At 47.1% G+C, this 15,307-nt stretch overlaps 1 protein-coding gene across 2 annotated transcripts in view; it reads right to left on the bottom strand.

Annotated features, from left to right (window-relative positions):
• Positions 1-15,307, bottom strand: part of LOC135056166 (protoheme IX farnesyltransferase, mitochondrial) — a 316,437-nt gene that overhangs the window by 245,145 nt on the left and 55,985 nt on the right. The gene's annotated exons all lie outside the window — the stretch shown is intronic.

Raw genomic sequence — 15,307 nt, 5'->3', positions numbered from 1 at the left:
CCAATTCTTTTTGAAAGAAAATCGACAGGGCCGAAATTTGAACCTTAATAGATCCCAATTTGAGACCCATTGACAATCCTGATTGCAGGAAATGTAGGAATCGACCCAGTTGAAATTCCTCCGTCGGAGCACTCCGATCTTCGCACCACGCAACATATTTTCGCCAAATTCGGTGATAATGTTGCACGGTTACTTCCTTCCTTGTTTTAATCAAAGTAGGAATGACTTCTTCCGGCATGCCTCTTTCCTTTAGGATCCGGCGTTCAACCGCCATGCCGTCAAACGCAGCCGCGGTAAGTCTTGAAACAGACAGGGACCCTGCTGAAGCAAGTCCCTCCTTAGAGGTAGAGGCCACGGATCTTCCGTGATCATCTCTTGAAGTTCCGGGTACCAAGTCCTCCTTGGCCAATCCGGAACCACTAGTATCGTTCTTACGCCTCTTTGCCGTATAATTCTCAATACTTTTGGTATGAGAGGCAGAGGAGGAAACACATACACCGACTGGTACACCCAAGGCGTTACCAGCGCGTCCACAGCTATTGCCTGCGGATCTCTTGACCTGGCGCAATACCTGTCCAGTTTTTTGTTGAGGCGAGACGCCATCATGTCCACCATTGGTCTTTCCCAACGGGTTACCAGCATGTGGAAGACTTCTGGATGAAGTCCCCACTCTCCCGGGTGAAGATCGTGTCTGCTGAGGAAGTCTGCTTCCCAGTTGTCCACTCCCGGGATGAACACTGCTGACAGTGCTATCACATGATTCTCTGCCCAGCGAAGAATCCTTGCAGCTTCTGCCATTGCCCTCCTGCTTCTTGTGCCGCCCTGTCTGTTCACATGGGCGACTGCCGTGATGTTGTCCGACTGGATCAATACCGGTTTTCCCTGAAGCAGAGGTTCTGCCTGGTTTAGAGCATTGTATATTGCTCTTAGTTCCAGAATGTTTATGTGAAGAGACGTTTCCAGGCTCGTCCATACTCCCTGGAAGTTTCTTCCTTGTGTGACTGCTCCCCAGCCTCTCAGGCTGGCGTCCGTGGTCACCAGGATCCAATCCTGTATGCCGAATCTGCGGCCCTCCAATAGATGAGCACTCTGCAACCACCACAGAAGAGACACCCTTGTCCTTGGAGACAGGGTTATCCGTAGGTGCATCTGAAGATGCGACCCTGACCATTTGTCCAACAGATCCCTTTGGAAAATTCTTGCGTGGAATCTGCCGAATGGAATCGCTTCGTAAGAAGCCACCATTTTTCCCAGGACTCTTGTGCATTGATGTACAGACACCTTTCCTGGTTTTAGGAGGTTCCTGACAAGCTCGGATAACTCCTTGGCTTTTTCCTCCGGGAGAAAAACCTTTTTCTGAACCGTGTCCAGAATCATCCCTAGGAACAGCAGACGAGTTGTCGGCATTAACTGGGATTTTGGAATATTCAGAATCCACCCGTGCTGTTTTAGCACTTCTTGAGACAGTGCTAATCCCATCTCTAGCTGTTCTCTGGACCTCGCCCTTATTAGGAGATCGTCCAAGTATGGGATAATTAATACGCCTTTTCTTCGAAGAAGAATCATCATCTCGGCCATTACCTTTGTAAAGATCCGAGGTGCCGTGGACAATCCGAACGGCAGCGTCTGAAACTGATAGTGACAGTTTTGTACAACGAACCTGAGGTACCCCTGGTGTGAGGGGTAAATTGGAACGTGGAGATACGCATCCTTGATGTCCAAGGATACCATAAAGTTCCCCTCTTCCAGGTTCGCTATCACTGCTCTGAGTGACTCCATTTTGAACTTGAACTTCTTTATGTACAGGTTCAAGGACTTCAGATTTAGAATAGGCCTTACCGAGCCATCCGGCTTCGGTACCACAAAAAGAGTGGAATAATACCCCTTCCCTTGTTGCAGAAGAGGTACCTTGACTATCACCTGCTGAGAGTACAGCTTGTGAATGGCTTCCAACACCGTCTCCCTTTCGGAGGGGGACGTTGGTAAAGCAGACCTCAGGAAACGGCGAGGTGGATCTGTCTCTAATTCCAACCTGTATCCCTGAGATATTATCTGCAGGATCCAGGGATCTACTTGCGAGTGAGCCCACTGCGCGCTGTAATTTTTGAGACGACCGCCCACCGTCCCCGAGTCCGCTTGAGAAGCCCCAGCGTCATGCTGAGGCTTTTGTAGAAGCCGGGGAGGGCTTCTGATCCTGGGAAGGAGCTGCGTGTTGCTGTCTCTTCCCTCGACCTTTGCCTCGTGGCAAATATGAATAGCCCTTTGCTCTCTTATTTTTAAAGGAACGAAAGGGCTGCGGTTGAAAAGTCGGTGCCTTTTTCTGTTGGGGAGTGACTTGAGGTAGAAAGGTGGATTTCCCGGCTGTAGCCGTGGCCACCAAATCTGATAGACCGACTCCAAATAACTCCTCCCCCTTATACGGCAAAACTTCCATATGCCGTTTTGAATCCGCATCGCCTGTCCACTGTCGCGTCCATAAAGCTCTTCTGGCCGAAATGGACATAGCACTTACCCGTGATGCCAGTGCATATATCCCTCTGTGCATCACGCATATAAAGAAATGCATCCTTTATTTGTTCTAACGACAGTAGAATATTGTCCCTGTCCAGGGTATCAATATTTTCAATCAGGGATTCTGACCAAACTACCCCCGCACTGCCCATCCAGGCAGTTGCTACAGCTGGTCGTAGTATAACACCTGCATGTGTGTATATACTTTTTTGGATATTTTCCATCCTCCTATCTGATGGATCTTTAAGTGCGGCCGTCTCAGGAGAGGGTAACGCCACTTGTTTAGATAAGCGTGTTAGCGCCTTGTCCACCCTAGGAGGTGTTTCCCAGCGCTCCCTAACCTCTGGCGGGAAAGGGTATAATGCCAATAATTTCTTTGAAATTATCAGCTTTTTATCAGGGGCAACCCACGCTTCATTACACACGTCATTTAGTTCTTCTGATTCAGGAAAAACTATAGGTAGTTTTTTCATACCCCACATAATACCCTGTTTAGTGGTACCTGTAGTATCAGCTAAATGTAACGCCTCCTTCATTGCCAAAATCATATAACGTGTGGCCCTACTGGAAAATACGGTTGATTCGTCACCGTCACCACTGGAGTCATCGCCTGTGTCTGGGTCTGTGTCGACCGACTGAGGCAAAGGGCGTTTCACAGCCCCTGACGGTGTTTGAGTCGCCTGGACAGGCACTAATTGATTGTCCGGCCGTCTCATGTCGTCAAACGACTGCTTTAGCGTGTTGACACTATCCCGTAGTTCCATAAATAAAGGCATCCATTCTGGTGTCGACCCCCTAGGAGGTGACATCCCCATATTTGGCAATTGCTCCGCCTCCACACCAATATCGTCCTCATACATGTCGACACACACGTACCGACACACAGCAGACACACAGGGAATGCTCCTAATGAAGACAGGACCCACTAGCCCTTTGGGGAGACAGAGGGAGAGTTTGCCAGCACACACCAAAAGCGCTATATATATATCAGGGATAGCCTTATAATAAGTGCTCCCCTATAGCTGCTTTGTTATATAAAAATATCGCCATAAATTTGCCCCCCCTCTCTGTTTTACCCTGTTTCTGTAGTGCAGTGCAGGGGAGAGACCTGGGAGCCGTCCTGACCAGCGGAGCTGTGAGAGGAAATGGCGCCGTGTGCTGAGGAGATAGGCCCCGCCCCTTTTCCGGCGGGCTCGTCTCCCGCTATTTTGAGAAATCAGGCAGGGGTTAAATATCTCCATATAGCCTCTAGGGCTATATGTGAGGTATTTTTAGCCTTTATAGGTACTCATTTTGCCTCCCAGGGCGCCCCCCTCCCAGCGCCCTGCACCCTCAGTGACTGCCGTGTGAAGTGTGCTGAGAGGAAAATGGCGCACAGCTGCAGTGCTGTGCGCTACCTTTAGAAGACTGCAGGAGTCTTCAGCCGCCGATTCTGGACCTCTTCTGTCTTCAGCATCTGCAAGGGGGCCGGCGGCGCGGCTCCGGTGACCATCCAGGCTGTACCTGTGATCGTCCCTCTGGAGCTTGATGTCCAGTAGCCAAGAAGCCAATCCATCCTGCACGCAGGTGAGTTGACTCCTTCTCCCCTCAGTCCCTCGCTGCAGTGATCCTGTTGCCAGCAGGAATCACTGTAACATAAAAAACCTAGCTAAACTTTCTCTAAGCAGCTCTTTAGGAGAGCCACCTAGATTGCACCCTTCTCGGCCGGGCACAAAAATCTAACTGGAGTCTGGAGGAGGGTCATAGGGGGAGGAGCCAGTGCACACCACCTGATCGGAAAAGCTTTACTTTTTGTGCCCTGTCTCCTGCGGAGCCGCTATTCCCCATGGTCCTTTCAGGAACCCCAGCATCCACTAGGACGATAGAGAAACAGAGATAGCAGAGAGACAGTTGGAGAACGAGTGAGGAGAGCAGGAGAGGTCTGGAGAGGAAAGATAGATTTGAGTGTCATCAGCATAGAGATGATATTGGAAACCAAAAGAACTAATGAGCTTACCTAGTGAGGACATATAGAGAGAGAAAAGAGGACCAAGGACAGAACCTTGGGGTACACCTACAGTTAGCGGAAGTGAGGGGGGGTGAAGTCATGAGAGGAGACAGAGAATGAATGGTCAGAGAGGTAGGAAGACAGCCGAGAGGGCAGTATCACACAGACCAATGGAGTGAAGGATTGGCAGTAGGAGAGAGTGGACCACAGTGTCAAAAGCAGCAGAGAGATCAAGAAGAATAAGTAGAGAGTAATGTCCCTTAGATTTAGCAGCATGGAGGTCATTACTTTTGTAACGGCAGTTTCAGTGGAGTGGAGAGGACAGAAGACAGACTGGAATGGGTCAAGCAGTGAGTGTGAGGAAAGAAAAGAAGTAAGGCAGTTGTAGACAAAACGCTCAAGGAGTTTGGAGGCAAAAGGGAGGAGAGAGATGGGTTGGTAGTTGGAGAGTGTTTGGATCAAGGGTAGGTTTTTTAAGAATAGGAGAGGTGAGTGCATGGTTGAGGGCAGAGGGGACAGTGCCTGATGAGAGGGAGAGATTGAGAAGGTGAGAAAGATGGGAACAGGCAGAAGGAGAAAGGTAGCGGAGGAGGCGGGAGGGGATAGGGTCAAGTGGGGAGGTGGTGAGGGGACAGGAACGAATGAGGGCCATGACTTCCTCACCAGATGCATGGGAAAAAGATGTCAGAGTTGGTGAGAGGGATGGGGAGGGGTGGTAAGGGATGGGAGGAGGCTGGTTGCTGATGGTCTGCTGTGATGCGATGTTCTGACGTATGGAGTACATTTTGGATGTGACGTAAGTGGCCAAGTCAAGAGCAGAGAGTGAGGAAGGGAGACGAGGTGGAGATGGGCAGTGAGTTGAGAGTGGCAAAGAGGCGCCGGGGATTGGAAGACTGGGAGATGAGGTTCTTGAAGTATGACTGTTTAGCAAGAGAAAGTGCAGCACTCAAGGTTGAGAGCATAAGTTTGAAATGGAGGAAGTCTGCCTTAGAGCGTGAGTTCCTCTAGTGTCGCTCAGCAGTATGTGAGCATTTTGCAGATATCTGGTGCATTTGGTGTGCCAGGGTTGAGGTGTTAATTTGCGAGGGTGAATAGTGGTTGGTGGAGCAACAGAGTCAAGAGCAGAAGTAAGGGATGCATTGGATATGGAAAAATCTGAAATATCACAATGGTGAATGAAGACCAGATCCAGTGAGCTCCCATTCACATGGGAGGGTGAGGTCCACTGGGAGAGACCAAGTGAAGAGGTGAGGCTAAGGAGTTTAGAGGCAGGGCATTGTGTGGGGATATCGATAGGGATGTTGAAATCGCCTAGGATAATGGAGGGAATGTCAGAAGAGAGGAAGTGAGGAAGCAAAGTTGTCGATGAATTTGGAAGCAATGCCAGGGGGGGGGGGGTAAATGACAGCTACTCTAAGATGGACCAGTTGGAAGAGGCATAAAGGCATGGACCTCAAATGTAGAAAATGTAAGTGATGGTTCTGGTTGTATGAGTTGGTAGGAGTAACTAAAAGGTAAAGGTACCCCAACACCAGCCCCATGGCGACCCACAGGACGGGGTGTGTGTGTGAATGCGAGGCCCCCAGCACAGAGAGCAGCAGGAGAAGTGGTGCCAGAGGGAGTAATCCAAGTTTTCAGTAACGGCTAGTAGGTGTAGGGAGTTGGAAATGAAAAGGTCAACAGTGGGGACCAGTTTGTTACAAACATATCTGGCATTCCAGAGGGCACAGGATAGGGGGTATGAGAGACAGAGGAGGGGAGAGAGCAAGAGGTGTAGGAGACTAGGGGAGAATTGTATAGAGGCTAGATGAGGACACATCTGTAGCTTTATTGTTTTGGGGGGGGGTTTCTGAGAGGGGGTTATAGTACAACAAACATTTTGTAATAAAAAATATAAATTAAAATTGACAAGTTCTCTTTAATGTTAACAGTCAACAAGGTGCTTACCTACTATAAGTGAAAGTAAGCTTTATTTTTCTGGTCTTTCAAAATATGACCTTAATACTGCAACGTAAGAACATTTGCAAGCGCATGCACACATGCCTGTGCATCACCAAACAGGGGTAAGAGTTCCTGTATCTGAAATCCTGTTTAATGACCATGACGTGTGGTTTAACAGAAGCAGACAAAAGAGCATTACAATTTACTTTTAAAGGTACCACAGACTTTCAGACATTAAGTGAGTTCCCTCTACTGATACAAAATAAATCCCTGTGTGCGCCTGGTAGAGAGCCCAATAATAGGACAGGTTTTTCAAACATAAAAGGTGTTCTCCACAGAGATAATGGGGAAATGGCCTCCTTGCTTCAATTATGTATATGACCTGTCTAGAAACTTATCTACTGATCTCACAGGCAGATAAGAAGTCTGCCACAGTCAGCTTGCCTTCAAAAGACCCTTTCCCATTTACCATATTATACAACACTTTGATTGTGGCAATCAAAGGCACACCTCCACCAGACAATATAAACCCACCAGGCGCCTAGGCTGGGGGACTATGGACAGGTTAAACATCACACCCCACAGAAGATATCTTCTTTTGCTTAAGGAACTGTGCTATGAAGATCAACGTAAGGATAATGTGAATTTCCTGAAACTAATTTACTTATCTTATACCTAATGCGCCTGACTCAGTGAATGGGTCTACATGGTATGCCGACACACACTGCTCTCCCTTATCTGCGGAGCCCCACAGTCACAGGCTAATGAAATGTATGTATTACAGGAGGGTATTAAAAATACTGAAAGAAAGGAGCGAAGGAATAAAACTTAAGTCAATTACATTTTTTTTTTTTTTTGCAGACAGGACAAATGGAAGCACTTGAGGGCCTAATGGATCAGTTACCATCTCGTGAACATGAAGCAAAAAACATTTCCCTACGGCATGAGGACAAAGAAAGTGTGGGTTGAAAAGCTGAGCCATTCTAAGCTCCAAACAGCATCAAAAGAAAGTAAAAAGCAGATGTATGCCGCATATGCTCATACACAGAGAAGACAGCACACGATTATAACCACTGAACAAGTCTGAAGTACTGTACCAAAGATTGTAAATATACAACAAAGCTGTGGGGACTTAACAAGCAGGACTGGCAACCTGCAGCTCCTGGAGAGCTGCACGATAACACACTACGCGAGGAATGCCGTGAGTGGTGTGGTGGCCCAAGCCAAGATATTTTTCAGCTTTAAATACCAAATAAAGAAACTCTCAAAATCAGTGCAAGTATATAGGAATGGATCTCTGAGACAAAGGGCATAATAAGCAGCGTTTTAAAAATTTACAACAATGCATTGAGTATTCTTTAAAATCAAAGCAAATCCCCACCCCTTAAAAAAAAAAACACAACATAAATTCATGAAAAAAAATGATACTAGCACCGCTCTACAAGATTGAAAGTATTTATGAAATATATACATTATAATACTGACATCAAACACAAACTATGCACCAGAATATTAACTATTAAACCAAGTTAAAAGATATTTTGATGAGTAGGGAGGATAAAATAGGTTTCAGATTCACGGTTATGCATTTAATTTGTTACCTATGTGCTGCACTACCAGTTTTATAACTACTGACCTGCTGTGTTTAAATAGAGGAAGAACATGTTTGTTGCAGGTTTTCAGCTTCCTGAAAGCATTCAGAATATTTAGAAATCATACCTTTCTATATCCAATATAAAAAAACGTCAGAATCTATTTGTAGTAAACAGATTCTGAATAAGGAACAGTTTACTTTATTTATTTTAAAGAAAACAGAAGCTATCGATAATAAGTATGTTAGACAATATATCCTGGGTGACATATATAGCCTACTGTGGCAGTAAAAATATCAGGGTGTGAAAAAAATTCATTATTTTAAATAAATAATAAGAATTTACTTACCGATAATTCTATTTCTCGGAGTCCGTAGTGGATGCTGGGGTTCCTGAAAGGACCATGGGGAATAGCGGCTCCGCAGGAGACAGGGCACAAAAAGTAAAGCTTTTCCAGATCAGGTGGTGTGCACTGGCTCCTCCCCCTATGACCCTCCTCCAGACTCCAGTTAGGTACTGTGCCCGGACGAGCGTACACAATAAGGGAGGATTTTGAATCCCGGGTAAGACTCATACCAGCCACACCAATCACACCGTACAACTTGTGATCTAAACCCAGTTAACAGTATGATAACAGAAGAGCCTCTGAAAGATGGCTCCCTAAACAATAACCCGAATTAGTTAACAATAACTATGTACAAGTATTGCAGATAATCCGCACTTGGGATGGGCGCCCAGCATCCACTACGGACTCCGAGAAATAGAATTATCGGTAAGTAAATTCTTATTTTCTCTATCGTCCTAGTGGATGCTGGGGTTCCTGAAAGGACCATGGGGATTATACCAAAGCTCCCAAACGGGCGGGAGAGTGCGGATGACTCTGCAGCACCGAATGAGAGAACTCCAGGTCCTCCTTTGCCAGGGTATCAAATTTGTAGAATTTTACAAACGTGTTCTCCCCTGACCACGTAGCTGCTCGGCAGAGTTGTAATGCCGAGACCCCTCGGGCAGCCGCCCAAGATGAGCCCACCTTCCTTGTGGAATGGGCCTTAACAGATTTAGGCTGTGGCAGGCCTGCCACAGAATGTGCAAGTTGAATTGTGTTACAAATCCAACGAGCAATCGACTGCTTAGAAGCAGGCGCACCCAACTTGTTGGGTGCATACAGTATAAACAGCGAGTCAGATTTTCTGACTCCAGCCGTCCTTGAAATGTATATTTTTAAAGCTCTGACAACGTCCAACAACTTGGAGTCCTCCAAGTCGCTTGTAGCCGCAGGCACTACAATAGGCTGGTTCAGGTGAAACGCTGATACCACCTTAGGGAGAAAATGCGGACGCGTCCGCAGCTCTGCCCTATCCGAATGGAAAATTAAATAAGGGCTTTTATAAGATAAAGCCGCCAGTTCAGATACTCTCCTGGCGGACGCCAGGGCCAGTAACATAGTCACTTTCCATGTGAGATATTTCAAATCCACATTTTTTAGTGGTTCAAACCAATGGGATTTGAGGAAATCTAAAACTACATTTAGATCCCACGGTGCCACCGGAGGCACCACAGGAGGCTGTATATGCAGTACTCCTTTGACAAAAGTCTGGACCTCAGGAACTGAGGCCAATTCTTTTTGGAAGAATATTGACAGGGCCGAAATTTGAACCTTAATAGATCCCAATTTGAGACCCATAGACAATCCTGATTGCAGGAAATGTAGGAAACGACCCAGTTGAAATTCCTCCGTCGGAGCACTCCGATCCTCGCACCACGCAACATATTTCCGCCAAATGCGGTGATAATGCTTCGCGGTGACTTCCTTTCTTGCCTTAATCAAGGTAGGAATGACTTCTTCTGGAATGCCTTTTCCTTTTAGGATCTGGCGTTCAACCGCCATGCCGTCAAACGCAGCCGCGGTAAGTCTTGGAATAGACACGGTCCCTGCTGAAGCAGGTCCTGTCTTAGAGGTAGAGGCCACGGATCGTCCGTGACCATCTCTTGAAGTTCCGGGTACCAAGACCTTCTTGGCCAATCCGGAGCCACTAGTATCGTTCTTACTCCGCTTTGCCGTATGATTCTCAATACCTTTGGTATGAGAGGCAGAGGAGGAAACACATACACCGACTGGTACACCCAAGGTGTTACCAGCGCGTCCACAGCTATTGCCTGCGGATCTCTTGACCTGGCGCAATACCTGTCCAGTTTTTTGTTGAGGCGAGACGCCATCATGTCCACCATTGGTCTTTCCCAACGGTTTATTAGCATGTGGAAAACTTCTGGATGAAGTCCCCACTCTCCCGGGTGAAGATCGTGTCTGCTGAGGAAGTCTGCTTCCCAGTTGTCCACTCCCGGGATGAACACTGCTGACAGTGCTATCACGTGATTGTCCGCCCAGCGAAGGATCCTGGCAGCTTCTGCCATTGCACTCCTGCTTCTTGTGCCGCCCTGTCTGTTTACATGGGCGACTGCCGTGATGTTGTCCGACTGGATCAACACCGGTCTTCCTTGAAGCAGAGGTTCCGCCTGGCTTAGAGCATTGTAGATTGCTCTTAGTTCCAGAATGTTTATGTGAAGAGACTTTTCCAGGCTCGACCACACTCCCTGGAAGTTTCTTCCTTGTGTGACTGCTCCCCAGCCTCTCAGGCTGGCGTCCGTGGTCACCAGGATCCAATCCTGTATGCCGAATCTACGGCCCTCCAATAGATGAGCCCTCTGCAACCACCACAGAAGAGATACCCTTGTCCTTGGAGACAGGGTTATCCGCAGGTGCATCTGAAGATGCGTGCATTGATGTACAGACACCTTTCCTGGTTTTAGGAGATTCCTGACCAGGTCGGATAACTCCTTGGCTTTTTCCTCGGGAAGAAACACCTTTTTCTGAACCGTGTCCAGAATCATCCCTAGGAACAGCAGACGAGTTGTCGGCATTAATTTGGATTTTGGAATATTCAGAATCCATCCGTGCTGCTTTAGCACCTCTTGAGATATTGCTAATCCCATCTCTAGCTGTTCTCTGGACCTTGCCCTTATTAGGAGATCGTCCAAGTATGGGATAATTAATACGCCTTTTCTTCGAAGAAGAATCATCATCTCGGCCATTACCTTTGTAAAGACCCGAGGTGCCGTGGACAAACCAAACGGCAGCGTCTGAAACTGATAGTGACAGTTTTGTACAACGAACTTGAGGTACCCCTGGTGTGAGGGGTAAATTGGAACGTGGAGATACGCATCCTTGATGTCCAAGGATACCATAAAGTCCCCTTCTTCCAGGTTCGCTATCACTGCTCTGAGTGACTCCATCTTGAACTTGAACTTCTTTATGTACAGGTTCAAGGACTTCAGATTTAGAATAGGCCTTACCGAGCCATCCGGCTTCGGTACCACAAATAGAGTGGAATAATACCCCTTCCCTTGTTGTAGAAGAGGTACCTTGACTATCACCTGCTGAGAGTACAGCTTGTGAATGGCTTGCAAAACCGTCTCCCTTTCGGAAGGGGACGTTGGTAAAGCAGACTTCAGGAAACGGCGAGGTGGATCTGTCTCTAATTCCAACCTGTACCCCTGAGATATTATCTGCAGGATCCAGGGATCTACCTGCGAGTGAGCCCACTGCGCGCTGTAATTTTCGAGACGACCTCCCACCGTCCCCGAGTCCGCTTGAGAAGCCCCAGCGTCATGCTGAGGCTTTTGTAGAAGCCGGGGAGGGCTTCTGTTCCTGGGAAGGAGCTGCCTGTTGCTGTTTCTTCCCTCGACCTCTGCCTCGTGGCAGATATGAATAGCCCTTTGCTCTCTTATTTTTAAAGGAACGAAAGGGCTGCGGTTGAAAAGTCGGTGCCTTTTTCTGTTGGGGAGTGACTTGAGGTAGAAAGGTGGATTTCCCGGCTGTAGCCGTGGCCACCAAATCTGATAGACCGACTCCAAATAACTCCTCCCCTTTATACGGCAAAACTTCCATATGCCGTTTTGAATCCGCATCGCCTGTCCACTGTCGCGTCCATAAAGCTCTTCTGGCCGAAATGGACATAGCACTTACCCGTGATGCCAGTGTGCAGATATCCCTCTGTGCATCACGCATATAAAGAAATGCATCCTTTATTTGTTCTAACGACAGTAAAATATTGTCCCTGTCCAGGGTATCAATATTTTCAATCAGGGACTCTGACCAAACTACCCCAGCACTGCACATCCAGGCAGTCGCTATAGCTGGTCGTAGTATAACACCTGCATGTGTGTATATACTTTTTTGGATATTTTCCATCCTCCTATCTGATGGATCTTTAAGTGCGGCCGTCTCAGGAGAAGGTAACGCCACTTGTTTTGATAAGCGTGTTAGCGCCTTGTCCACCCTAGGAGGTGTTTCCCAGCGCTCCCTAACCTCTGGCGGGAAAGGGTATAATGCCAATAATTTCTTTGAAATTATCAGCTTTTTATCAGGGGCAACCCACGCTTCATCACACACGTCATTTAATTCTTCTGATTCAGGAAAAACTATAGGTAGTTTTTTCACACCCCACATAATACCCTGTTTAGTGGTACCTGTAGTATCAGCTAAATGTAACGCCTCCTTCATTGCCAAAATCATATAACGTGTGGCCCTACTGGAAAATACGGTTGATTCGTCACCACTGGAATCAGTGCCTGTGTCTGGGTCTGTGTCGACCGACTGAGGCAAAGGGCGTTTTACAGCCCCTGACGGTGTTTGAGGCGCCTGGACAGGCACTAATTGATTGTCCGGCCGCCTCATGTCGTCAAACGACTGCTTTAGCGTGTTGACACTATCCCGTAATTCCATAAATAAAGGCATCCATTCTGGTGTCGACCCCCTAGGAGGTGACATCCCCATATTTGGCAATTGCTCCGCCTCCACACCAATATCGTCCTCATACATGTCGACACACACGTACCGACACACAGCAGACACACAGGGAATGCTCTAAACGAAGACAGGACCCACTAGCCCTTTGGGGAGACAGAGGGAGAGTCTGCCAGCACACACCAAAAAGCGCTATATATGACAGGGATAGCCTTATAATAAGTGCTCCCTTATAGCTGCTTTATATATATCAAGATATTGCCATTAAATTTGCCCCCCCTCTCTGTTTTACCCTGTTTCTGTAGTGCAGTGCAGGGGAGAGACCTGGGAGCCGTCCTGACCAGCGGAGCTGTGAGAGGAAATGGCGCCGTGTGCTGAGGAGATAGGCCCCGCCCCTTTTTCGGCGGGCTCGTCTCCCGCTATTTTGTGAATACAGGCAGGGGTTAAATATCTCCATATAGCCTCTGGGGGCTATATGTGAGGTATTTTTAGCCTTTATATAGGTTTACATTTGCCTCCCAGGGCGCCCCCCCCCAGCGCCCTGCACCCTCAGTGACTGCGTGTGAAGTGTGCTGAGAGGAAAATGGCGCACAGCTGCAGTGCTGTGCGCTACCTTTAGAAGACTGCAGGAGTCTTCAGCCGCCGATTCTGGACCTCTTCTTACTTCAGCATCTGCAAGGGGGCCGGCGGCGCGGCTCCGGTGACCATCCAGGCTGTACCTGTGATCGTCCCTCTGGAGCTGATGTCCAGTAGCCAAGAAGCCAATCCATCCTGCACGCAGGTGAGTTCACTTCTTCTCCCCTCTGTCCCTCGTTGCAGTGATCCTGTTGCCAGCAGGAATCACTGTAAAATAAAAAACCTAAGCTAAACTTTCTCTAAGCAGCTCTTTATGAGAGCCACCTAGAATTGCACCCTTCTCGGCCGGGCACAAAAATCTAACTGGAGTCTGGAGGAGGGTCATAGGGGGAGGAGCCAGTGCACACCACCTGATCTGGAAAAGCTTTACTTTTTGTGCCCTGTCTCCTGCGGAGCCGCTATTCCCCATGGTCCTTTCAGGAACCCCAGCATCCACTAGGACGATAGAGAAAAATAAATATAAAATCTGATTTTTTAAAAAATTTAAAATCAATTTTTTTTTCTTGAAATCTGATTTTATTTTGTTTTTTATTCAGATTTGATTTTTATAAAAATGATCAAGTAAAAAAATAAACCAAGTAAAAACAATAATATAAAGTTCTTTTAAAATACTGTAATAATCCTTTTCCACGGAGTCGCGCATTTACCTGTGTTTTTTTTCTAGTGGAAGCGGCCCCCCCTGCAAATTCCCGGATCAAGTGATCAGGGAATCCTACCCAACCCGGTAAGCTGTGTAGTGTAAACGGAAGCAGTGTCGATGCGACACAGCTTCCGTTCACACTGTATGGAAGGGCGGCGATGGGAGATCATGTCATCTCCCAGCGCCACCCCTGCCGCGTCACTAGCAGCGTCACCAACCCGGCAATATGCCGGGTTTGTGAGCGCAGTGGAAAAGGGGGCTGAGCACGGGCCGCAGCCGGGTAGCACCCGTGTCGGGCTCCTGGCTGCGACCCGTGCTCATAGGTGGAAAAGGGGTATAACTTTAATATAGTCAATTTAAATTACTTGAGAGTGTCACCATGAATCATAGCATGGCACAGCAAACTACACACAAATCACACAAACTGCAAAAGGAAAGAAACAGCAATGAAGTTAAAAGTTACAATAGTTGCCAATTGTTTTGCCTGATTTGTAAATCTGAATAAGTCTACACATTAAGTTTTTTGATCACCTTAAAAAGAAACCCAAGTTTTGCAGCTTTGTCAGTACCCAAGCGGTTTCTCAGTTTTGACTGCACCAAACTAAATGTTAAAAATATTCTTTCAACTGAAGCTGATGATTCTGCAGCTGTTAGCAATTGCTCTACTGCTACCATGATATTTCCATTACCAGCTAGTTTCTGAACCAATGTGCATGTTCCACCAATTTATTGATGCCACTGTTGGCACTACATTGTAGAGGTCATTAAACAGGGTTTCTTTTGCTTGGAACCTGACTAGTGTTGGTAGAAGGGTATTTGAATGTGGATATTTTTCTTTGGCATACTTAAGAACTTCTAACATTTTTCTGCAGTTAGGCAACTACCACAGTAACTTTGGCCCATCAAGTAAGCTAAAAAATTTGCATGTCCCAATGCTTAATTATAGCAGTCCAAACATTTCTTCATGCTTGGTTTGTCCAGATTTAGGGTGGTGAAGAATGAAAGCTCAACCACCCATTCGGATCCGATTCCACTCCCTTGCAATTATTTGGACTTTGTGGCTTCTTCATTGGCAACCTTTTGGACATCGCTCCATCATTGAACTTTACACTACAGCACTTTTTCTGTCTCATCCTTTCAGCTACACAAATGGACTATATTCCTAAGGCTGATGCATCATCAAGGGATCACCGCTT

The sequence above is a fragment of the Pseudophryne corroboree genome, chromosome 3 (genome assembly GCF_028390025.1).
Source record: "Pseudophryne corroboree isolate aPseCor3 chromosome 3, aPseCor3.hap2, whole genome shotgun sequence".
NCBI lineage: Eukaryota > Metazoa > Chordata > Amphibia > Anura > Myobatrachidae > Pseudophryne > Pseudophryne corroboree.
The sequence above is the reverse complement of the archived record's forward strand: the minus strand, read 5'-3'. Positions and strand labels throughout refer to the sequence as shown.